Below are 24337 nucleotides of genomic sequence, written 5' to 3' on the forward strand. Positions count from 1 at the left end.
TCCCAAGAGTAGGTCATATTTTGCTCCTTCTCTAGTAGATATATCCACAAACTGAATCAGAAAATTTTCTTATACACACAACAAATTATTTTCCAACCAAGCCCTTAACAATATGACAGGCCCAGTCTATGTTTGCAAAGTCAACATCCCCTACCATTACCACCCCATTACTCTTACAGATAATTGAGATCTCCTTACAAATTTGTTTCTCAATTTCCCACTGATTATTGGGGAGGTCAATAGTATAATCCTAATCAGGTGATCATCTCTTTGTTATTTCTCAGCTCCACCCAAATAACTTCCCTGGATGTATTCCCAGGAATATCCTCCCTAAGTACAGCCGTCAGGTTATCCCAAATCAAAAACACCTCTCCCATCCTCTCTTGCTCCCCTTTCAATCCTTCTATAGCATCTAGTGGGAACATTTAAGCTGCCCGTTCTGTCCATCCCTGAGTCACTTCTCTGTAATTGCGCTGATCTCCCAGTCCCATGCTCCCAACCATGCCCTGAGTTCATCTGCCTTACCTGTTAGGCCTCTTGACTGAAATGAATGCAGTTTAATTTATCAGTCCTACCTTGTATAAGAGGAACAAGAGAGAAGAAAGAAACTAGCTGCAAATATAAGAGGGAATCCATGCTAATCTTCTCTGTATCATTCAAATTTTAGTTTATGTGCTGCCGAAGTGAGCACATATACTAAACTTGGAACAATAAAGAACAGAACAGCATGGTCCCTGTGCAAAGATGACAGGCAGGTTTGTGAAACATTCCATTTTTTTTATCACTTCTCGATCTTTTGGCTCACAACATGGTAGTTGTCAGTTTAATATCTGATATGACCCTTATCTGGATTCCATATATTAAATTCACTTTTGGGGCAGGAAGATGGACCACTCTATGCATTGACTTGATATTGCAGTGTCTCAAGGAACAGTGTATTCAATGTTCGCAAAGTTAAAAACAGCTATAAAAGAAAACTAAAAGTCTTCTATAGACATATAAATAGTGAAAAGGTGATTAAGGAAGGGGTGGGGCTTATTAGGGACCGAAAGAGTGATGTACCCATAGAATTAAGGGGTAAGACTGAGGTACTAAATATATATTTTATATCTGCATTTACCAAGGGAAACAAATAAACTATCTGCTATGTGTCTGCTAATTCCACCAACCTATCCATATTCCGATGCTTCCCATGTTGTGGTGAAAGAGAAGATAGTTCAACAGTTGTAGAATTGTAGAATTTTGCAGTACAGAAGGAGGCCACAGCAGCTACCCTGGTAGTCCCATTCTCCAGCCCTTTCCAGCTCTGTCTTGAAGCCTTCTGTGCAATCCACCTTCACCACTCTCCCTGGCAGTGCATTCCAAATCCAAACAGCTCTCTGAGTAAAGAAGTTTCTCCTCAGCTCACTCCAGCTCTTGGAGTTTAAAATAGATAAGGAGGAGGTTTGGAATAGGCTGTTTGTACTTAAAGTTGATACAGCACCAAAATCAGAAGGCTTGTATCCAAGAATACTGAAGCAAGTGAGATTAGAAAATGTGGAGACGGCGGTCATAATTCTCTAATCTTCGGTACACTTGAATGGTGGCAAAGAAATGGGGAATTGAAAATGTTACACTTCTGTTCAAAAAGAAAATGTAAAGAGAAGCCCAGCAACACAGGTCAGTCAGTTTAAGCTCAGTGGTGGGGTAGCATCCCGATATGATAATTTGAAACAAAATTGTCACTTGGACAAGTATGGGTTAATTAAGGAAGGTTAGCACAAAATTGTTAATGGCAAATTATGTTTAACTGACTCTCTTTAGTTATTTTAATGCATTAACAGATATAATGCATTTATTTTCTCTGAAAGTTTTGAGCATCCTTGGAACTTTGTTACTGAAAAGGTGGAGGAAGCAGAGATATTGAATATTTTAATGTAGAAGTGAACAGATTCTTGGTAAGCGTGGTGACAAAAGATCTTCAAGGATAGGTAGAAATGTGAATTTGAAATTAACATTAAATCTTCTTAAATATCAGAGCAGTTCAAGTGTTTGAATAGCCTACTCCAGCTCCTTTTATGTATGTTCATATGTTAAAGGAATAATGTGTTTAACATGATATACATGGATTTCTAGAATGCATTTGATACATTACACACTTGTGCACAAAACATGGAATAAGAGAGACAGTAGCAAACTTAACATGAAACTGGCTGAGTGACATGAAACTGAGAGCAATGGTTTCTGGTTGTTTTCAGACTGGATGAAAGTTTGTAGTTGCATGGGTGGCACAATCCTCAGGCATTGGTGAGGGACCGTTGGCCTTTCTGATATGTATTGATGACTTAGACGTTGGTGTACCAGATATGGGCGGCACGGTGGAACAGTGGTTAGCACTGCTGCCTCACAGCGCCTGAGACCCGGGTTCAATTCCTGCCTCAGGCGACTGACTGTGTGGAGTTTGCACGTTCTCCCCGTGTCTGCGTGGGTTTCCTCCGGGTGCTCCGGTTTCCTCCCACAGTCCAAAGATGTGCAGGTCAGGTGAATTGGCCATGCTAAATTGCCCGTAGTGTTAGGTAAGGGGTAAATGTAGGGGCATGGGTGGGTTTTGCTTCGGCGGGTCGGTGTGGACTTGTTGGGCCGAAGGGCCTGTTTCCACGCTGTAATGTAATGTAATCTAATCTAATATAACCCCAAAACTTTTGGATGAGGTGAAACTTGGAAATGGTGTGTAGTAAGTAGTGTAGAACTTCAAAAGGACATACCCGAGTCAGTGAAGTTGGCAGTAATTGCACTGGAGCAGACAGTGAGGAGCTGCTGCTTGAACTGCTGAGTTCATGAGGTGTGAGCATACTCATAGTGCTGCTAGGAAGCAGGTTCAAGAGTGAAGCAAACATCTGGTTCCAAGCTAGGACAATGTGTCACTTGAAGGGGAACTTCCAGAAGGTGGTGTTCACAAGCATCTGCTGCTCTTCCATTTCTAGATGGTCACAGGTTTAGAAGGTGCTGTTGGAGGGGGAATTACTGCAATGTATCTTGTACATTTTACTACAGCAGCCATTGTGTGTTAATGGTGAAGAAAATAAATATTAAATCTAATGGATAGGGTGTCAAGTAAGTGAGCTAGTTTGTTCCAGATGGATATTCGTGAATATTGTTGGAGTTGCTGTCATCTGGACAAGGTGGACAGCATTCCATCATATTCCTGAACTGCATTTTGGAAGGCACTGGGGAGTCAGAATATAAGTTATGCAACACAGGATTCCGAGCCTCTGACATGCTGTCTTTGCTCTAGTATTTATACGATTGTTCCACTCCATTGCTGCTTAATGGTAAACCTTAGGATGTTGATAGTGGGAGGTTCAGCGATGTTAATGACATTGAACCTCAAGGAACGATGGTTGGATTCTCTCTTGGTAGAGATGGTCTTTGTCTGACAATGTGTGACATAAAGTATACTTTGCTGCATTAAAAGCTAAAGTCTGGAGATCATTCAGGATATCATTACAGCATTCGAATAAGGGCTACTTCTGTACCTGTGGTGCTGAACTTTGTGCAACCTTCATTAAACAGCCCAACTTTTGACGTTCCGATGTTGGGAACAACATTCATGATGCAGCTGAAAATGGTTAGTTTGAGGACATTACCCTGAGGACCTCCTGTGGAAATGACCTGGAGCTGAGATGGCTGACCTCCAACAGGCATAACCATGTTCTTTTGTAGCAGAAACGACACTAACCAGTGAAGAGTTTTTCCCCTGATTCCTGTTCATTCCAGATTTGCTCAGGCTCCTTGATACTCAACTAAATACGATTTTTATGTCAAAGACATCACCTCACTTCCTGTGTACAGTTCTTTTGTAAATATTTGGATAATGTGGCCCTGAGAGAACCTGATGAAATACCAACTCAGCATCAGTCAGCAGGTTATTCCTTGGCAAGTATAGCATTGACAGTGACCTCATCCACCACCATACTGACTATTGAGAATGCACTGAGAAAGTGGTAATTGACTCAGGTTGAATTTGTCTTGCCCAGGACATGTTTTTCACACTGTCAGATAGATGTCAGCCTCATAGCGGATCTGAACAGCTGTCTAAGGACATGGCTAGTTTTGGAGCACAAATCTTCAGACTTCTTGCCAGAATGTCATAAGGTCCATCGACTTTGTGGAATCCTGTGCCTGTAAGTATTTCTTGCTGTCACTGAGTGAATCAATGTGGTTGAAAACTGGCATCTGAAATGCTGGGGAACCACAGAAGGAGGCCAAAATGGATTATCCAAGCATTTCAGCCTTATGGTTTGTACTAATATGCTAGCTCTCTCATCATCGAGGCTGGTGACATCTGTGGAGCCTTCTTTTCTGTTAGCTGTTTAACTGTTCAGCACCATTCATGACTGGAAGTGGCAGAAGTTTTATTTATTCTTTCACGATTATGAGTATCACTGCATGGGCCAGCATTTATTGCTTGTCCCTGATTGCCTGTGAGAAGATGGTGGTGAGCTGCCTTTTTGAAATGCTGCACTCCAATTGGTATAGGTTTTGATCTGATTTGTTAGTTGCCGGATTATCCCAGGATTGAGAAATTTCAGTTACCTTGATAAGTTGTTGATGTTGGAGCAGGTTTCTTCGTAGAAGAGAAAATTTGAGAAATTTGAAAGAGTTATTTAACATCATGAGAGATCCAGACAGAGTAGAAAGGGGAAAAAAAATCATTCCACTGGTGAAATTATCACCAGTACACAATTACTGAAATTACCTAAGTACACAAAGTACAGATTTAAGATAATTAGGAAAACAAACAGTGGCAACATGAGGAAAAATCTATTTACACAGTCATAGGTAGGATTGGAATGTATACCTGAAAGTACAATGGCATTATGTTCAATCAAGACAGTCCAGAGTGAATTGTGTTGTAATCTGAAAAGGGTTACAGATAGAGATCAGGGGAATGACACTGCTTGAATTGCCCTTATTGGTGATAGTGCAAACATTACAGACTGAATGGCCTCTATCAGTGCTGTAATCATTCTGTGATCTTGAAGTCATGGGGGAACTTGAATACGCCAATTAGAATTTGAACCCACAGTTGGGAATGGAAAGCCACTGTGGATCATTGAGAACACAGGTGATGAGTGAATGGGTGAGTAAGGATACAGAGCTTTGGACGATCTCAGATTCATGAAAGATAGAAGATGGAGTTCATTTAACCAAAGGTATAAGTGAGGGTTTCTGGAGCAAATGAACTGAAACATGGGTGGTGATGTTGCAGAGGTTGAAATAGGTTGACTGAATAATGCCTTCAGTGAACAGGAAAGAAATCTGGCAGATGGCATTTAATGTGAGGAAATATGAAATTGTTCACTTTAGCAGAAAAGGCAGAGACTTAGTTAAATGGTGAATGACTGCAGAATTCCAAGGTGCAGGTGATCTAGGTATCCCTATGATATGCCTATTCTTACGTATAAAGGTACATTGAATAATTAAGAAGGCTGATTGCATTCAATCCTTTATTACAAAAGGAATTGATCACAAAAATAAGAATGTTCTGTTTCCATTATACAGAACATTAGTGAGAGCATATCTTAAATATGTAGTTCTGGGCTCCTTATTTAAGGATGGAAGTAAATTAATTAGAGACAGTTATTAGATTTGTACCTGGAATGAAGAAATTACTTCTGAGGCTGGGCAGGCTGGAGCTGTTTCTTCTGGTGTTAGAATGACTGAAGAACCCTAAACTATTTGTAGACATCTTATATTATGTTTTTTAATATAAATAGGGACAGCTACAGAGAGGAAATAATTACGGCGGATGTAATGTTGCACCTGTGAAGTATCAGGGAAACTTCAAACGGGGTGAGACTTAAGAACAAGGTTAATGAGAGATTTGACTACCTCATTCTCAACAGAAAGCAACCTCTTGCAAACAGCAGTTGTGCCTTATGACATAGTCAAATGATGCTGTGGCTCTGTTCGCCCAGCTGGAAGTTTTTGTTGCAAACGTTTCGTCCCCTGCCGCTTCCGGTTGTCAGTTTCAGCTGTCCGCTGTAGTGGCCGGTATATTGGGTCCAGGTCTATATGTTTGTTGATGGAGTTTGTGGATGAGTGCCATGCTTCGAGGAATAAATGCCGGAGGAAACACCACAGAAGCGCTTCACAGGAGGCTCCCAAGCACTGAGGATGTCACCTAGACAGGGGACGAAACGTTTGCAACAAAAACTTCCAGTTCGGCGAACAGAACCACAGCAAGGAGCACCCGAGCTACAGATCTTCTCACAAACTTTGAATAGTCAAATGATATCCAAAGAACTCCAAGATTTGGATGCAGATTCAGTGTGGCTTTGAAAACAAAGTGCAGGTGTGATTGGGGGATGGGCAATAACAGTTAAATCCGCATTTAAGCTGTAGCTAGATTCAACATGCAATCACTATTGTAGCTCAAAGCGTTGAAACAATTAAAGTGAGCAGTTTCCAAACCTTGACATTGTGCCCTACACATTTACATCTAAGTCATCAAGACACAGTTCCAACACCACATCAGCTAATACTCTCCAGATCTTGCAAAGAGATCTGTCTGAAGACAGACTATAAACTGATTGTCATGTGTTACCTGAAGAAACGTCATTTTCCTCCAACAACGTACTTTACTGTTATTAAAACCCAGGTCTTGTTAAAGTACAAATGAGGAATCAATTTGTAATCTTGCTAATCAATAGAAACTAGAGGGTTTCCTGCCCATCGCGAACTAAAATCACAATCTGCTGCCTTTTGCAGTGGAGCAAAAAAGTGCCTTTATATAATTCATACTAAAACAATAAGCTCTGCTGTTAAATGCTGCTAAAGCTAGCCAACTTGCATTGGTCACAATTGGGGCTTGCATGTCAATAACAATTGCCTAGTTGGCTGGACGGCTGGATTACAATGCAGAGTGGTGCCAACTGCGTGGGTTCTAATCTTGAACTGGCTGGCATTACCACTCTCCTCAACCTCTCCACTCGCCTAAGACCCTCAGGTTAAACCACCATCAGTCGTCTCTCTCTCTCTCTCTCGTCAGAGAGCAGCCCCCATGGTCCCGAAGGACGGTTCTTTAAAGCTTAATGGTTCTCGATAAAAGACGGGTTTGTCTCTTCTCGGGTATTATGCCCAATTCTAGGAACACAGAATATGCAGCTCTCTCTCTCTCTCCAAGAAGGAGGTGAAGTTGAAGGTTGGTTCAGGAAGAATTCAACGTTGACAATCTTTCAAGTGGAAAAGGGGTGATGTGTAGCCTGATTGCCTACGTTTTACTTCGTCTATTTCACCAAATTGGCTATAAATATAGAAGCCCCATTAGTGTGTGTGTGTGTGTGCGAGAGAAAGCACATCATTGCGTTTCTATCGAGATTTTGATGTACAATTACGACCATCGCTAGAAGGTCTGTCAAAATACAGCTGTTGCCTCTTTGATCTGAAGCTCAGAGTGAATGAGTAATCGCTCCAAATCGTACCTTATTGCTGTACTATACATGTAATTTGTCAAAACTGACAAATTGCTGAGGGTGCTTCGGGGCGATCTGTGTGCAAATACTTGTTATCCTTTTGTGCATGGACACTCTGACTCATGCAGGGTGGTCGGTTCCTCCACAGTCTGAACGCCCTTTTGTCTCCCATTTTCCTTCATTAGTAGTGCCATTAAACACTACTGTTTCAAAACGGTTCTTTATGGAGAGAAAATTACACTTAAGTAGGGCTGAATCGATGCGGACAGGAAGAGTTCCTGCCGGCTTTGTTCACTGTCTGTAGGTCGGCGCTGACACAGCCTGGTGTGTGTGTGTGCCGCTCCCGGTATATTGGGCCTCATTGATTGGAATGTTCTTAACTGCTCTCTGTAAACAGGCAAATCTTGCTGTGAGGAGTTTGTATTGAGACTTCACGTTCCTCACTCCAATATTTAAAGCCTGTTGTTTCAGTAAACTTCGGTAAAGGAACTCTATGTCTTAACAGTTTTACCAAATTTTCAAGGCTGCTGATAAAACGGACAATACACTACACACCAGTACATTATCGTTTAACAGTTGGCTTAATCAAATTTCTAAATGTAGAAAGCGATATAAGCGAGTGGGTAATATTTTCTACACATTATGTTAAAGAAACGTGAAACTATTAGTGAAGTGATTCTGTAAAAACAATCTGTAATTAAGACATTTATCCCTACTGACATCAGTATATAATGAGTGTAGCAGTCTTGGACTTGACACTGAAATATTACCGTCACAGTCGATGCAACAGATCGGCGAGGGTATTTGATATTGAACAATTAGAAAGTTAACCTCTTATTTTTAGCTTGGCTGTCAATGTTTTTTTTCCCTGTTTTGTTCGTAATTTTACGGCCCCGAATTGGCCCGGTTTGTGGTCACGTTAGTGAGTGAGTGAGAGAGAGAGAGAGATCAAAAGTAAAGGGTTGAGAGTCTATCTCGGGTGTTCCCGTCAGAACTGAAAGTGCTGTTCGCCTCGGGAGCCAGAGAACGAGACTTTCTCAGAGGTGTCGTCGTTCGGCTAGCTCCAGTAGACCACCCCGTCAGAAAACGTTTCCAACACCAGGAGAGGCAGAGCGGACCACGTGTAACCTGAGAGTTCTGTGCGTATAATAAAGATGGAGAGATCAGGTGGAGCCCAGTCTTAGAGACACTGATTGCAAGTCGCTGTTGGAGTCCGTTTCTGATGAGGAATACGAAATCTTACAAAACCAATGAAGAAGAATTAGAAACAAAATTGCTGGAAAAGCTCAACAGGTCTGGCAGCATTGTGTGGAGAGAAATCAGAGTGACCTGCTGAGTTTGTCCAGCAATTTCTGACTTGCAGCATCTTGCAGTTTGTATGGGGAATAATTCGCCACTGTTGAATTGTAGCGAGGAGCACCTGGAACTCAGCAAAGTCCCACAGCCAGCCAGCAGGAGAATTCGTTGAGGGAGAAATATTGAGCAGGACCCCGGGTGAAATCGCACCTTCTCATGAGGAGACCTCGATTTAATCTCTCATCTGAAAGATGGGCACTCGACTTTCTGACAGTGCTGCACTCCACCGGCACTGCACTGCAGTGTCCCCACTCAAATCGCTGGAGTGGGATTTGAACCCGGCCGGACCCGGCTCTCTCAAAGCGACATCAGGGAACCGCAGCTCCAAAGAGCGTGCCAAGCCCCGTCAGGGAGCCAGCATTTCAGTTATTTACGGAAACAGAAAGTACTGGAGAAACTCAGCAGGTCTGTCAGCTAGACCCCTTGTCTCCTTATTTCAGATCGGTAGCGTCCCCGCTCTTGGGGGGTGGGGGGAGAGTGGTCTCTTGCATGTTTGTGGCACAGCTGAGTGGTTCAGCTGATCAGGGGAGAAAGTGAGGACTGCAGATGCTGGAGATCAGAGTCAAAAAGTGTGGCGCTGGAAAAGCGCAGCAAGTCAGGCAGCATCCCTGGAGCAAGAAAATCGACATTTCGAGCAAAATCTCTTGCTGTATATTTGGTTTGGCTGATCAGAAGAACCCAGGGAGCGCCAGTGTCTGCTGTGAGTGGGGGATGGGGAGCAGCAGTTTAATTCATTGAGGTATAATTGCCTGTTATTAAAACATGTCTCTGGCTATTTGTGATGGTGTCTTTTTTAAGGGGCGGCAAGTATACAGTAATACAGCAAACTCGGCTTGCCTGCAGACTGTGACACTGTAATTATTAACGCTGAAATCAAGCAATTACATTCGTTGTTTCGAAATCAGAGGGAAAATTAGGTACAGCACTACTTTTTCTGCTCAAACCTTCAACGAGTGCCAGCAGTTTATCGTCCGCCAATCTCTGTCACTGTATGTAATGTGTTATAAACCCAAGGTAAATATTCATATGTGGCTGAGGAGTACACGCGTGTAACAGTCATAGTTCAACTTCGAGAGATTTATGTAACGCATCATTGGCAGACCGGCTTTAATTACTACAGATTACATTGTCGATTTATCAATGGAGCAATCACTTACGGTAATAACTCTGGTTCCTTCCGGTATATTTGGTTCACAGATTAATTTTCCAAGCGCTCATGTTGGGATCCATAGTTTGTTTAGCACACTGCAAGTTGTGTACACAGCACACAAGGTTTCCGGACGCCTCATCGCTTTTAATCTGCCTCTGTGCTTTCTAAACTTTAATGAAACTGAACCTATATATAAAAAAGCTTGCATTCGGTTGGCATCTTTCATGGCATCGAGGCATCTAAAGTTCTTCAGAATAGAGTTAAAAATCACACAACACCAAGTTATAGTCCAACAGGTTTATATGGAGATACAAGCTTCCAGAGCGAGCTAGCTACCTGATCAAGGAGCGGCGCTCGGAAAGCTAGTGCTTCTAAGTAACCCTCAATGCAACACCAGCACCTCCACTTCAGAATAGAGATAGAGTGCTTGTAGCTGGTGTAAAGAAAACAATTTCCCTCTCCATGTCAGAAGAATGAAAGAGCTGGTCAGTGGCTTCTGGAAGTAAGGTGGGTGCACGGTCCTATCTACATCAATGGTGCTGAGGTGGAGGTGATCAACAGTGTCAAGTTCCCAGGAATAATGATCAGCAACAATCTGCCATGGTTCACTCACGTTGATGTGATAGTCGAGAAACAATGCCTCTACTTCCTCAGCTGAAGAAAATTCGGCATGGCCGTAAAGACTCTTTTATAGATGCACCATAGAAACCATTCAATCTCGATGCATCATGGCTTGGTATGGCAACTACTCTGGCAGACCATAAGAAACTACAGAGAGTTGTGAACACAGTCCAGTCCATCAGGCCAGCCAACCTTCTATCCATTGACATCAACAACAACGACAACAACAAAATCAGCAATTGCTGGAAAAGCTCAGCAGGTCTGGCAGCATCTGTGGAGAGAGATCAGAGTTAACATTTTGGGTTGGTGATCCTTCCTCAGAACTTCCATCCTTTGACTCTGTCTATACATCCCACTGCCTTGGGAAAGCAGCCAACATAATCAAAGACCTCTCCCACCCCAGGTTCCAACCTCTTCCATCAGGCAAAAGATACAAAAGCTTAAACACACATCCCAACAGATTCAAGAACAGCTTCTTCCCTGCTGTTATTAGACTTCTGAATGGACCTATCAATTTTCAAATTTAATGTTGACCTCACTGTCTGTGCACCTTCTTTGCAGCCATAACATTATAATCCTCATTCTGTTCTATTACCCTTTTGCATTTTGTATGGTATGATCTGCCTGTACTGCACACAAAACAAAACTTTTCACTGTACCTAGGTACATGTGACAATAATAAATCAAATCACATCACAATCAATGAATTATTTGTGAAGTGTATCCACTGCTATAAAGTAGGCAATGCATGCTGCCCCGTAGCATTGAGAGAATGACCAATCGGTCTTTGCTGTTGCTGATTACAGAATAAATATTGGCTGAACCCTCAAAGAACTCCCTCATTGAAATAATATTGTGAAGTGTTTGGGTGATCAGCAACAATAATTATGAGTCTATTTTAATGTTGTATCAGAAAGATGGCATATGCAACATTGCAGCAGTCCCTCAGCACGTGCTGTCAGAAAGGATCAAGTTCTGGAAACTCCAGATTGGTACTGAAACCACAATCTTCTGACTCAGAGAGTCCTACCAGACAACTGAGAACTGACATCCTGAACAAGTCTGTATTTTGAGGCACAGTTTAACTTCTTATGTTAAAAAAAATCTAAATACCACTCATGTAGCACAGTAGTATTTTAAAATTCACCATTTATTATGCATCACTTTATAATTAAACTACTGACATTTGTGACATTAATAATCTTGGTGTGCGCTTTCTTTATTTGCTTCATTTCTTTAAACCACATTGAAATTTATGTGCCATTTACATTCTCACAGAATTTTGTTTTTGTCAGGTGGATTTTGCGGACAAATGTTTTTCTCCTCCATGGTTTTCTTAGCAATTTTTATAGATGCAGCATAGAAAGCATTTAATCCAGATGCATCAGAGCTTGGTATGGCAAATGTTCAACCCAAGATTGCAAGAAATAACAGAGTTGTGAATACAGCCCAGACCGAGACACAAATCAGCTTTCCATCCATTGACTCTGTCTAGACTCCCCACCACCTCAGGAAAGCAGCCAACATAATCAAAGACACCTCCCATCCCTTTATACTCTTTTCCACCCTCTTCCATTGGGCAAAAGGTACAAAATTTTGAAACCACTGACCAATTCATTCAAGAACAGCTTCTTTCAACTGTTACCAAAACTTTGAATAGACCTCTCTTACATTAAAGTTGATCTTTCTCTGTACCTTCTCTGTAACTGTAACACTATATTCCACATTCTGTTTTGTTACCCTGACATACTTACGTATGGTATGATTTGCTTGGCTCGTATGCAAAACAATACTTTTTACTGTATCTCAGTACATACAATAATAAATCTAATCAAATCACAAATTACCGAAATTTTGCAATGCAAACAATGCTCTTTTAAACCCAATTACCCATTAATGCAGTGCAGCAAGTTAAGGCTAGTACTTTAGAGTGTAAGGATCTTTTGAGTGATGAAATTTATGTCTGCACACAGTTAATTAATCCCTCCTTCCCAGAAAGGAACCTATTAAAACTGCAGAATCTCATTTCTGCATGTAGCATTTTGCTCTTACAGACTTTTAAAATTAATACTTTGCATTTTTTTCTTACTCTTTTTCCATTTCTTAATCCAATTTCTCCTCCCTCTCTGTTTTCTTTATCTTGGTTTGTCTCAAATTCACCCTATTCCCTTTTGTTATTCCTCTATTTCTCAATCTTTAAATCAAATTGGTTAAAGACATGGACTCTTAATACTCTGATAGGCCAAGATCCCTTCCGTGCTGTTTCTCTTGGTGTTTCATTACTAGTTTTTAATTACAGCAATTTACAGGTAGGGATATTTCAAACCGAAGGGTTCCAGGAAAGTTATAAATCATAAGGCATGCTACTGCAAACTCTGCACAAATAGTACAATGATATGACATGTCTATGATATCTTTGAGATCTGAGTGAAGCTGACTGCCAAGATATGGGAATATGACTGAGATTATAGAACAATTTATCAGTGCGCATTAAATTAACTACCAAGTAAATGGCCAAATGGCCTGTTTCCACGCTGTAGGGATTCTGTCATCTAATCAATACGGCAGAAGAACCTAATTAGAATTTGTAAGTACAATCATTTACTAGTTTTGGGCTGAAATTACCTCACAGGTTCTTTAAGGTCTGATCAAAATTAATACAAGAAGACACATGTACATTCGTATGAAGCAAATTTATTAGCTTAATCTACTTAATATGTATTAGAGACATATGCAAACTAATGAGCGAGTCTATTAGCTTAAACTACACTGTAACCTTCACAACAGGCTGAGAAACAAGTCCAGGTGGGCCCATGTGACAACACAACCTGACAGTTTTCACTTACAATTCAGTTTCATGTGGTTACCTCACAGTCAAAAACAGGCTGCTTTTGCATTTGGCCCTTTTTTCATTCACTTTTCCATTTTATTCCAATTGCTCATTGTCATGGCATGGTTTGAAGATATCACTTTAAGTCCAACACTATAAACCACCTTCAAAGCAGATGGTCAAAACATTATGCAAGCCCATACATATTGTTCAATAGCTACAATTGGTTATACATGTGATACAGTTTACAGTCCATCACACAGAAGAAACAGGAATTAACAATAAGAAAACAAATGGAGGCCATAAGAGCAAAGGTACTGTAGAAGCTTTAGGTCACCACCCTTTATATTTGTCCTACCAATCATGCACAGTTAGAGTTCCTAAATTGTCTGCTATGTAGATCAGAGTGTGGTGCTGGAAAAGCACTGCTGGTCAAGCAGCATCTGAGGACCTTTTGCTCAAAACATCAATTCTCCTGCTCCTTGGATGCTGCCTGACCGGCTGTGCTTTTCCAGCACTACACTTTTTGACTCTGATCTCCAGCATCTGCAGTCCTCACTTTCACCTGCTACGTAAATCAACTGATCATGGTTGTTCTGTTGCAAATGAGATAACTGTGCAAGAAAGACCCACAATTTCTTAAATGTCACATGTGGAAGAACCCTACTCAATCAATTGCTTTTGCGAGATGTGATTGTTGCCTCTATTCTTTAATCAGATAGTGTTTATGTCTAACTGCATCATAGATAACATAAATCTTGTCCCTTCATAAGTTGATGGGTGGTTCCTCTCTCTTATCATTAAGATAGACAGTATGAGTGCAGGTCATACACACGTGGTCACGGCCAATTTCATGAATGATTATATCATTGAGTGGTAACCTCCTCCATACGCAAGTACCCTTATTGTGCTGCAGTGTACATGGTTCAAAGATAGGGTTATGGAAGGGGCATACTAGGCCTTCTGGCCATTGTTCACAATCATCTTTCTGGTGAATTTGGTTGTTATCATCCAGTATTTGCCATAAAACATAGGTGTCCAGATAACATTAAAGTGGTTATTTCATGCCATTCTATCAAACCATATACTTCTAACAAAGTACAATGTGTTTGAATAGCTTTAGCACAATGAATCATCTGGGTGTAATACATTTTCTCGATGGTGCTTTTAGCAAATTTCCAAACCATGCTGGTCAGGAACCAATTTGCTAAATCGCTATGTGCTAATGGTTTGGTCCAAACAGCAGATAATTTAATAGCTTCCCTAATTTAGTTGTCAGTCTTAACAATCACATTTTATAGTGTCTTAATATCCATAAAATTTAATGCACCTTTTCCTGTTTTCAATAAGGCAGCAAACATTTCAATTTGTGTACCTTCTGCTTACACTTCTCATCTTTTCCCACAGAGTTCCCTCACTCCACTCTCCAATACCATCTGAGTCTTAGTTTGGCCTTCTTTCACATACACTAACTGTTCTAACACATTCCAATTTCACCTATAAGTTTGAGTCCATGTACCACACAACTGCTGGAGATAGGGTAACTCTGTATCATCTGAAGGACTCATCCACTCATTCCACCATAACTCCCTCCAGACTCCAATTCCCCTCGTCTCTGTAACGTTTTGACATGATAGCCAATCACCTTTCCAATTTTAATTTTACTTCCTTTTCACTCATACCACTTACATTGTTTTCAAGTCAGTGTCTCTATGATTATGTGTCAGTGCCTTATAATTTAAACTACCTTTTTTGTGCTCTTCCAAGGCACATAACAATTTTGCTAAATAGGTGTACATGTCTGGGACCTGTTCTTCCATGCATTTTCACCATGTGTTATTTTCCTCAAGTTTGTTACTTCCGATGTAACAATTGCTTTTGCACAGTTACAGCGGTATCCCAAGATCACACTATGCATTCTTGACTATCAGCCGATCTTTCAAAAGATCAAGACTTGATGGAGAGTGGCTGCAAATCCTTCTTGCCTGGCCCTAATGTTCCATGCGGTGGTCAAATCAGCTACTCCAGCTCCCTTTAAAAAAAACTCACAGGTGAGGGGACACAAATCCCCAAGAGAAATCTATTAATTATCTAATTCTATCTGTAATTTGATTTCATTGGACGTATTCCATTTAACTACACCCCAGGTGAGTCTTGCCCATTTCCATCTGTTGCTATGTCCCTTTTTCCCTGTCACTATTCTTTTATTCTAAGTGTGACCCCCCAGTAATTTACCATTAAAACTGATTCAGGAGAAAACCTTGCTATCCAAGGTTTTGGACAACAAAAAGAAGCATGTTTTTGGAATAGCTTGAAAAGAGACAAACAAATATTTTTTATTGTGTTGTTTCAAGCATTGCCATATTTAGCTTGTTTGGTCATTCTTACCAAGCAGAGTTAAAAATCTCACAACACCAGGGTATAGTCCAAAAGGATTTCAACCAGGTGTTGTGTGATTTTTAACTTTAGAGTGGTGCTGGAAAAGCACAGCAGGCCAGGCAGCATTCGAGGAGCATGAAAATTGAAATATCGGGCAAAAGCCCTTGGTCAGGATGAAGGGCTTTTGCCTGAAACGTCAATTCTCTGCTCCTCAGATGCTGCCTGACCTATGCTTTCCCAGCATCACTCTAATCTTGACTCTGATCTCCAGCATCTGCAGTACGCACTTTCGCCTATTGATTTCTAACTTTGTCCACCCCAGTCCAGCATGGCACCTCTGCATCATGCTTCCCAAACAGTGTATACAATTTTCTCAAATGTAACTCAAAGGATTATACTGGTCTTTCCTTCCTTCAAGATTATTTCAAATTCAACAACAAACACAAGTTTCTTCTGTGGACAGCCTCATCAATGTTTGTAGGCTGATAGCTTTCATTAGTGGTCAGTTAGTGTCTACCCAAACAATATTCTGATTTTTTTTTCACAAATTAAAACTACCTAGACTGTTTCCATTGGCTCTTGTTTTAAATTTTAAATTGAAGATTTAAACTTATTTGCCCTTCAAATTCCAATGAATTTCCCAATGTGAGTTTAAACTAGCAATTTATATCAAATATAATTGTATCAATTCCAATTTGAGAAACAATTACATCCAGGCAATTTTTTTAAACAGTGCTGATTTTTTGGAGATTCCAGAGATTGCAGTCACTTCGGGTTCCTCTGATTTCTAAGACTTTGTCTTCACAAGACTTACAGCTGCCTTGCTGTTTTCTTGAAACCTGTTCAAAAAACAAATGAACAAAATGTATTGTGGGTCTGAAAGAAGCCTAGTGGGTTAATAATATCCACACAACCCAACTCACCACATAGAAGTTGTGTGAGATTTAAAGTTGTCCGCAGAAGCATTAACTCTGATAAGGGAAAGAGCCCAAATCACCAGGTGACATCATATACATAGTTAAAAAATGTCAAAATAAAAATCTTTTGAGAATTTCAAACTGGCATTTTAAATTTCCATTGTTTCAAAGAAAACATTATCTAAATCTTTCTTTTAAGACCAGCTTCAAAAACAAACAATACAAGTATGCAGAAAAAAAATTCTTATTCCAAGTTCTGAGTTCCAAAAAGGTTTATCTAGTTAAACTACTCTTGACTAGTTAAACCACATTTTTTACAAGAACTTTTCTACAGCACGTTGAAAGAGAACATTTTTATACTTCTCAATGAAATTAAACTTGAAAGTTTGAATCTATAATGTTCTCAGATTACTTCTTGTTTTAACACTCATTTCAGCTGAATGTCAAGAATGGTTCTATTGTATGGGAATTCATAGAGCTGTACAGCATGGAAACAGACCCTTCGGTCCAGCTTGTCCATGCTGACCATATACCTTAAATTAATCTTGTCCCGTTTGCTAGCTTGTGGTCCATTTTCCTATAAATCCTTCCTTTTCATGTATCCATCCAGATGCCATTTAAATGTTGTAATTATACACATGCCCATTGGTTTCTCTGGTATCTCATTCCATAGATGCACCACCCTCTGCTTGAAGATGCACTTTAGGTCCCTTTTAAATCTTTCCTCCTCACCTTGAAACCAATGCTGTCTAGTGTTGCACTTCCCTACCCTGGGAAAAAGTCCATCTGCATGCTGCTCTTGATTTTGTGAACCTCTATAAGGTCACCCTTCAGCCTCCGATGTTCCAGGGAAAATAATCCCAGCCTGGAAGTTTTTGTTGCAAACGTTTCGTCCCCTGGCTAGGCGACATCATCAGTGCTTGGGAGCCTCCTGCAAAGCGCTTCTTTGATGTTTCCTCCGGTGTTTATAGTGGTCTGTCCCTGCCGCTTCCGGTTGTCAGTTTCAGCTGTCTGCTATAGTGGTTGGTATATTGGGTCCAGGTCGATGTGTTTGTTGATGGAGTTTGTGGATGAATGCCATGCCTCTAGGAATTCCCTGGCTGTTCTCTGTCTGGCTTGCCCTATGATAGTAGTGTTGTCCCAGTCGAATTCATATTGCTTGTTGTCGGCGTGTGTGGCTACTAAGGATAGCTGGTCGTGTCGTTTCGTGGCTAGTTGATGTTCATGTATGCGGATTGTTAGCTGTCTTCCTGTTTGTCCTATATAGTGTTTTGTGCAGTCCTTGCATGGTATTTTGTACACTACATTAGTTTTGCTCATGTTGGGTATCGGGTCCTTCGTTCTGGTGAGTTGTCGTCTGAGCGTGGCTGTTGGTTTGTGTGCCGTTATGAGTCCTAGGGGTCGCAGTATCTGGCTGTCAGCTCTGAGATGCTCCTGATGTATGGTAGTGTGGCTAGTCCTTTTGGTTGTGGTATGTCCTCGTTCCGTGGTCTTTCTCTTAGGCATCTGTTGATGAAGTTGCGCGGGTATCCATTTTTGGCGAATACCTTGTATAGGTGTTCCTCTTCTTCTTTTTGCAGTTCTGGTGTACTGCAGTGTGTTGTGGCCCTTTTGAATAGTGTCCTGATGCAGCTTCGTTTGTGTGTGTTGGGGTGGTTACTTTCATAGTTTAGGATTTGGTCTGTGTGTGTGGCTTTCCTGTATACCCTTGTAGTGAATTCTCCGTTCGGTGTTCTCTGTACCATCACGTCTAGGAATGGGAGTTGGCTATCCTTTTCTTCTTCTCTCGTGAACCAGATCACAAAGGATTAACAGTTAGTTCAGACACTGTTGGCAATCAAGGAAATCAAGAAAAGATGTATTACCTCAATCTATCACAAAGCTGGTCTCTCTCTCTTTCTCTCTCTCTCCTACAACTTGTAAACATTTTCTTCCTTTACTCATAGTGAAATATATAAGTAGTTTTAGGTCCAATGATTTACTTTCCAGAATCAGCAGATTTAAAACACCATCATGACATTATTTTGGTTGTTTTGTTTTCTTTATGATTACCTCTGTTCAACTATCAGTCACATAAGCTTAGGTTTGTGGTCAAATCCTGCCCATAGGTGGCCACTCCCAGAGGTCCACCTCTCAGGACTTGTAGCTGCTGCATTGAGCTAATTTTTAACCATCCAAGAGGTGATGACTACATTCTATAGATTCACACAACTAAATCACTATCTAATACCCTTCAATACAGCATGAACCATGGAATGACTAAATGAAATCACTCAACACCCGGATTATAATTGCAGTATCAAAGGGTTCATTGTAGATACCCTTGTCTCTCTCAATCAGCTGAAGCTAAAAAAGGAGCACACCTTTATCAGGTTCACCTTCCAAATTTTGCACAGTCATTGGGCCGGTTGGTGGTCAACTTGAGCTCTAGCTGCCAGCACAAACTTCTATTGTTCTTCTTCAGTACAGCAGTCAATGTACCATTCATTTCCTTTAATTATTGCCATTCCTGAGACAACTGACAGAGCCTGGTCAGCAGAATCTACCCTGCGAGTGACACCCTTGGTTTGTTTGGAAATCCTACTTCCTCCAGACCTCCACTTGGCATTAAATAGCCCCTTGGAATTTTGCGACAAATCCTCCCAAAACTGCAGGGGCCCCAGTACGGCCAGGCAGTTGGCCATTGCATCCGACCCCATCATTAGAGGACCATTCTGCAACATGGAATGCTTCCCCAGTCACAGTATCCTTTGTCTTTAATAATTTGCTCAAATCCAGCTTGCAGTGCCAAATGCATTGTGAGGCTAAATGTACCAAATGGTTTCTTTAAGTTCTGATCAAAACCAATACAAGAAGATACATGCACTTTGATATGAAGCAAATTTATTGGCTTAGCCTACTTAATATATATTATAGACATATGCAAACTAATGAGTGAGTCTATTACCTTTAGCTACACAAAGTAAACAGATGAACAAATGAGCCTCACACTACCTTCTATCCATTGGGAATATTGGTGATGGTGGCACGTGGAATTCTATCTCAGATTCCATGGCACAGGACTCATGAACCCCAGCCCGAAGGTGAAAAGTCCCATGAGTGGGACAAATATTATTACGGTTGTGAATTGAAAATTATGTGCTGAATCTCCAATTCTGAAATGATATTCCAACCTTCAAAACAGACTGAGAAACAAGTCCAGGTAGCCATAAATCAGCACAACAGGGTAGTTATCACAGGAGAATTCAGTGTCTCCTGGCTGCCTCCCAGTCAAAACAGGCTGTTCTCGCATTTGGCCTGTTCTCATTTAATTTTCCACTTAATTTCAATTGCTCATTGTCTTGTCCAATTAAAGATTAATCATTGACCGTCTGGTTTGAACCCAACGCAACACCTAGTGAATAACTTCCACACAGGAAGGAGTGAGAAACACCCATCATTAGGAATGCAAGGAAAGCAAGGTAATTGTTATTCTCTGAACTTTACAGCAGTAGACTCTCAGTTGGACAGTAGCAATGTTTTAGGAATGTCCTTAAATTATCCCTGCAGTCATGAAGGGGAAGTCAAAGTTTTGGAGAATTCGCACAAATCCCCAATGCACCATCAGTTCATATTTTCAAACACCACCGATGCCATATCTGGAGATGATGTATTTCATACATCACACATCTCAAGAATCATCTTTGATCATGAGGGAGTGCCTAAAAGAAAAAGACCACTACCATCCAAAGGATTGTCTTCTGCAAAGTTTCCCTCCAATCCTGACTTGGAAATATTTTGCTGTTCCTTCAGTGTTGCTGGATCAAACCTCTGAAATTCTCTCTCTAACTGCATTGTGAATCTACCTACATCAGTTACACTGCATTGGTTCAAGAAAGCATCTCAGCATCACCTTCTCAAGGGTGACTAAGGATAGGCAATAAATGCTGGCCTCATTCATTAATGCCTGTGTCCCATGAATGAATAGAAAAAACTCTAATGGGGAGAGAATGTTAGAGCCTAATTATTCTCAAATACTGCGTTGCATACCCAGTGCTATTGTAAGGATTGTTGCAATTGTTCGTAATAAGCATTTCATCTTAAATATTTTTTAATAAAACAAAGCTATATTTATCTTAATATTATACATCTAAACTTTCTTTAACAGAATTGTTTAGATTAATATTTTGTACAAATATATTTTGAGACTCCAGTATGCCATGTTATGTTCATAGCTTTGCACGTTTTTTAGATAAATTATAACCTGTGTACATTATCCTTAAAAAGCAACTTGATGTCTAAATATTTCCCAGAACTTCCATTATTTTCACACATGAACAAATGAACAGAAAGGTCTGCCATGAACATTCTGTCAGTTGAGTCAGTCATTTGCACAGCACGATATGCACCCCTGCTGATTTACATGTTTTACATGATTTACATGTTATGTAAATCAGGTAGATTTTTTTAATAAGGAAAATTAAGATGAAAATAGCAGTACTCAGTGTTATATCAGTTTCTAATTATTTTCAACAATTTGTTTTCAGTTTTTCAAACAAATGCAAGTAAAATTATACAAATATCAAGAGTCATGAATTTGTGAATTGCAATAAGTGGTTCCCATGCAGCTATATTAATTTCTTAATTCTAAATATTAACCTTAAATGGTATGTATAGTGCTTGAGGGACTCTAAAATTTCAGTGCAGAAAATCCAGCCAGAATATCATATGAAGGGTGACAGCTATGATGTAAATCATTGGAGACGGACACTGATGATAAAGAAAGGAATGATTCAAAGGCCAGGAAAACAAGGCAGGAAAATGGGTTGGTGAGAATGTAAAGTGATGCAGTTTGTGGAAGGTGAGATTTGAGATCAGTCAACAGAAAAAAATGAGGATAGTTAGGGTTTGCCATTAAACTATGTAGATGATATGGAAAGGAGATTTGAAATCAATCAGTATAATGATGGGGAAAGGTGGATTTGAGATCAAGCTGTGAGAGCAATGGGTGTAAAATACACCACAGCACAGCTATGGACAAAGATGGATTTCAGATTAATCAGTACAGTAGGTGAAGAAGTAAAGATGAGATTAATTAGTGTGAGAATAGGGAAAAATGGGGTTGAAAACAATCAGCATAAGCAATGGGAGAAGTTTGATTTGGCACAGGAATTAGGTAACAAGTTTTAAGTTCAATTATTAAACAATAAGGAGAGGCAAAATTTGCGATCAAAAGTATAGGTGAATCAATCTGTAAACATAATGAAGGTAGATCCGATTTTATGTCAATCCATGTAGAAGAGTGGGTGTGAGATCAGTTAGTATAGACGATAGAGTATGGGTTTTAGGATCACTGGTATATAGTTGATGCACAAATTGGGATCGACTACAATGAGTAAAGACAAAAGGTGAAAGTGAGTTTGAGATTGAGTTGGTTGGCAAATATTCTTTTTAACCCAGCCATTGTACATAACAGGATAGGTAGATGTGAATTAATTATTTCAGGTTGTGTGGATAGGTGAGATTGAGATTAGTCAAGAGAGTCAATGAGTTTTGAAATCAAACAGTTTCCATGATGGGGAAATTTGATTCAAATTGCCTCTGTTGTTCCTACAATGTGTGCAATTATATATTGGATGCTGCATTCTTGCCATTCCTATGCCATGTCTTCCATTTATAATTCCAAGTTTTCTTCAATGACTAATCCTTGTGGAGGTTTGAGTCTAGCACATGGATTAAGTTTAAGCTTTTATATCTTTCCCATCTCTGACCCAGAAATGGTGATTTTTGGTGAATCTTGAAAGGCTCACCTAAGACCCATAGGAAATAGGAACAGGATCAGGCCATTCAGCCCCTTCAGGCAATGGCATCTTTCAATAGGATCATAGCTGATCCAACATTCTTCATGCTCCACTTTCTTCCTTTTCCCTGCCAAGCCTAATTTGCCTATATACACTCAAACTCTGCTAAGGAGTTCCAAAGGACTCACAGCCTTCTGAGAAGAAATCCCTCCTTATCTCAGTTTTAAATTGGTGCCCCATTATTCTGAGACTATGCCCTCTGACTTTAGACTCTCCCACCAGAGGGGAAAAAAAATCCTCTCAGCCTTTACCCTGATAAGGCCCTTAACAATCCCATAAAGTTTCAATGAGATCAACTCTCCTCCTGCTAAACTCCAGTGAGTTGAGATCCCAGGCTGTTCAACCTTTGCTCATAAGTCAACACCTTTTTGCTGGAGACAATCCTTCTCTGAACTGCCTCCAATGAAATAAATGTAGGGACCAAAACCTCTCGGAGTACTCCAGATGTGGTCTCACCAGCACCTTCTTCAGTTAGAGTAAGATTTCACTATTCTTATACCCTAACCCTCTTGACCTTCCTGACTACCTGTACGCTAACTTTCTGTGCTTCATGTCCAAATACTTCCAAGTCCCTTTGTGTTGCAGCTTTCTCTGTATTTAAGTAATACAGATGTGACACATGTTACTGATCAATGTATGTCGGTTTTTGCCAGCATCCGGATCCCCTTCAGGATAACAGTTGGTGTAATGCGGTTGAAAGTCCAAAATTCCTCGCATTTAATAAAACTTCCCTTTTGATAATCCGAATAGCTTCAGTTAGCAACTGATACGCTCGATCCGCTTGATGGAAGTGATCCACTCAAGGTGGAAACGGGAATAATTTGATCACTTTTTGATTGTTGCGATTTATGAAGAGAGTGAGTCGGGGGGGGGGGGGGAAAGCAACGACTTAATCCAATTTGCCAATCTGTTTTGTGTTACTGCTCCAATAATGGCGTTAAATGACATGTAGAAATGAACTAATTAAGACGTTAATCTTACTTTAACTGGAGTGTTATTAAACAGTAAATCATTCTGTTGGCCATTAATTACCTCATTACCAGTTGGAGTGTTCGTTCACTCTTCTCACGCCATTTAGGAGAATTCTTTGAAAGGTTCTATTGAGCTTATTTCGCTTCAACTTAGTTCCTGAGTCGGCTTGAGGGTGTAGATTTCCCCGTGTCGCAAATTTCTGTGACACTCACTTCTATAGTAGTATTGAGGAGAAAGTGAGGTCTGCAGATGCTGGAGATCAGAGCTGGAAATGTGTTGCTGGAAAAGCGCAGCAGGTCAGGCAGCATCCAGGGAACAGGACAATCGACGTTTCGGGCATAAGCCCTTCTTCATTCCTGAATGCTCAGCAGGTCTGGCAGCATTACTATGGAGAGAAATCAGAGTTAACGTTGAGGGTCCAGCGACCCTTCCTCAGGTTTTTTTTAAACTCAGGGGTTAGAAGCGGATTTCCCTGGGCCTGTTAGTAATGGAACCTCCCGTCCGATGCCGAGTAATTGGGGGGAAAAGAGTGTCATCCGAAGAATCATCCTTTTGTTCCTCTCCTCCGCACTCACTCGTGACTGTTTTGTTTCCTGAATTGGAAGCTTATTTGTGTTCAGCAGATGTTCCCCAGAAAGTCCTTGGAGTTGTTGGGTGGCCGCTCAGGTTGAAGTGAAACGTTCCTTGGCCGTGATCTCCCCCCGCCCGCTGTGCGGAACGGGTGATATCCAGGAGCGAAACTGTATGAGAGAGCAGCGTTTCAAAGCTCCCATCATTGCCGGGCGGCTCGCATTTCAAGCTTCGACTCGATCGCT

The 24337-nt window shown here is 40.6% G+C and overlaps 1 non-coding gene and 2 pseudogenes across 1 annotated transcript; 2 read left to right on the top strand and 1 right to left on the bottom strand.

Moving 5' to 3' along the window:
• Positions 1-632: 632 nt before the first annotated feature.
• Positions 633-691, bottom strand: LOC148146985 (U6 spliceosomal RNA; annotated as a pseudogene).
• On the top strand, positions 673-779 carry LOC122558144 (U6 spliceosomal RNA). The gene has a single exon (XR_006314045.1). It is a non-coding gene; the product is annotated as a U6 spliceosomal RNA (small nuclear RNA).
• Position 780: 1 nt separating this feature from the next.
• LOC122558138 (U2 spliceosomal RNA) lies at positions 781-944 on the top strand (annotated as a pseudogene).
• Positions 945-24337: the final 23393 nt, after the last annotated feature.

The sequence above is a fragment of the Chiloscyllium plagiosum genome, unplaced genomic scaffold (genome assembly GCF_037043375.1).
Source record: "Chiloscyllium plagiosum isolate Xiang-an unplaced genomic scaffold, Cpla_swu_hap1 HiC_scaffold_18, whole genome shotgun sequence".
In the NCBI taxonomy this organism is placed as follows: Eukaryota; Metazoa; Chordata; class Chondrichthyes; order Orectolobiformes; family Hemiscylliidae; genus Chiloscyllium; species Chiloscyllium plagiosum.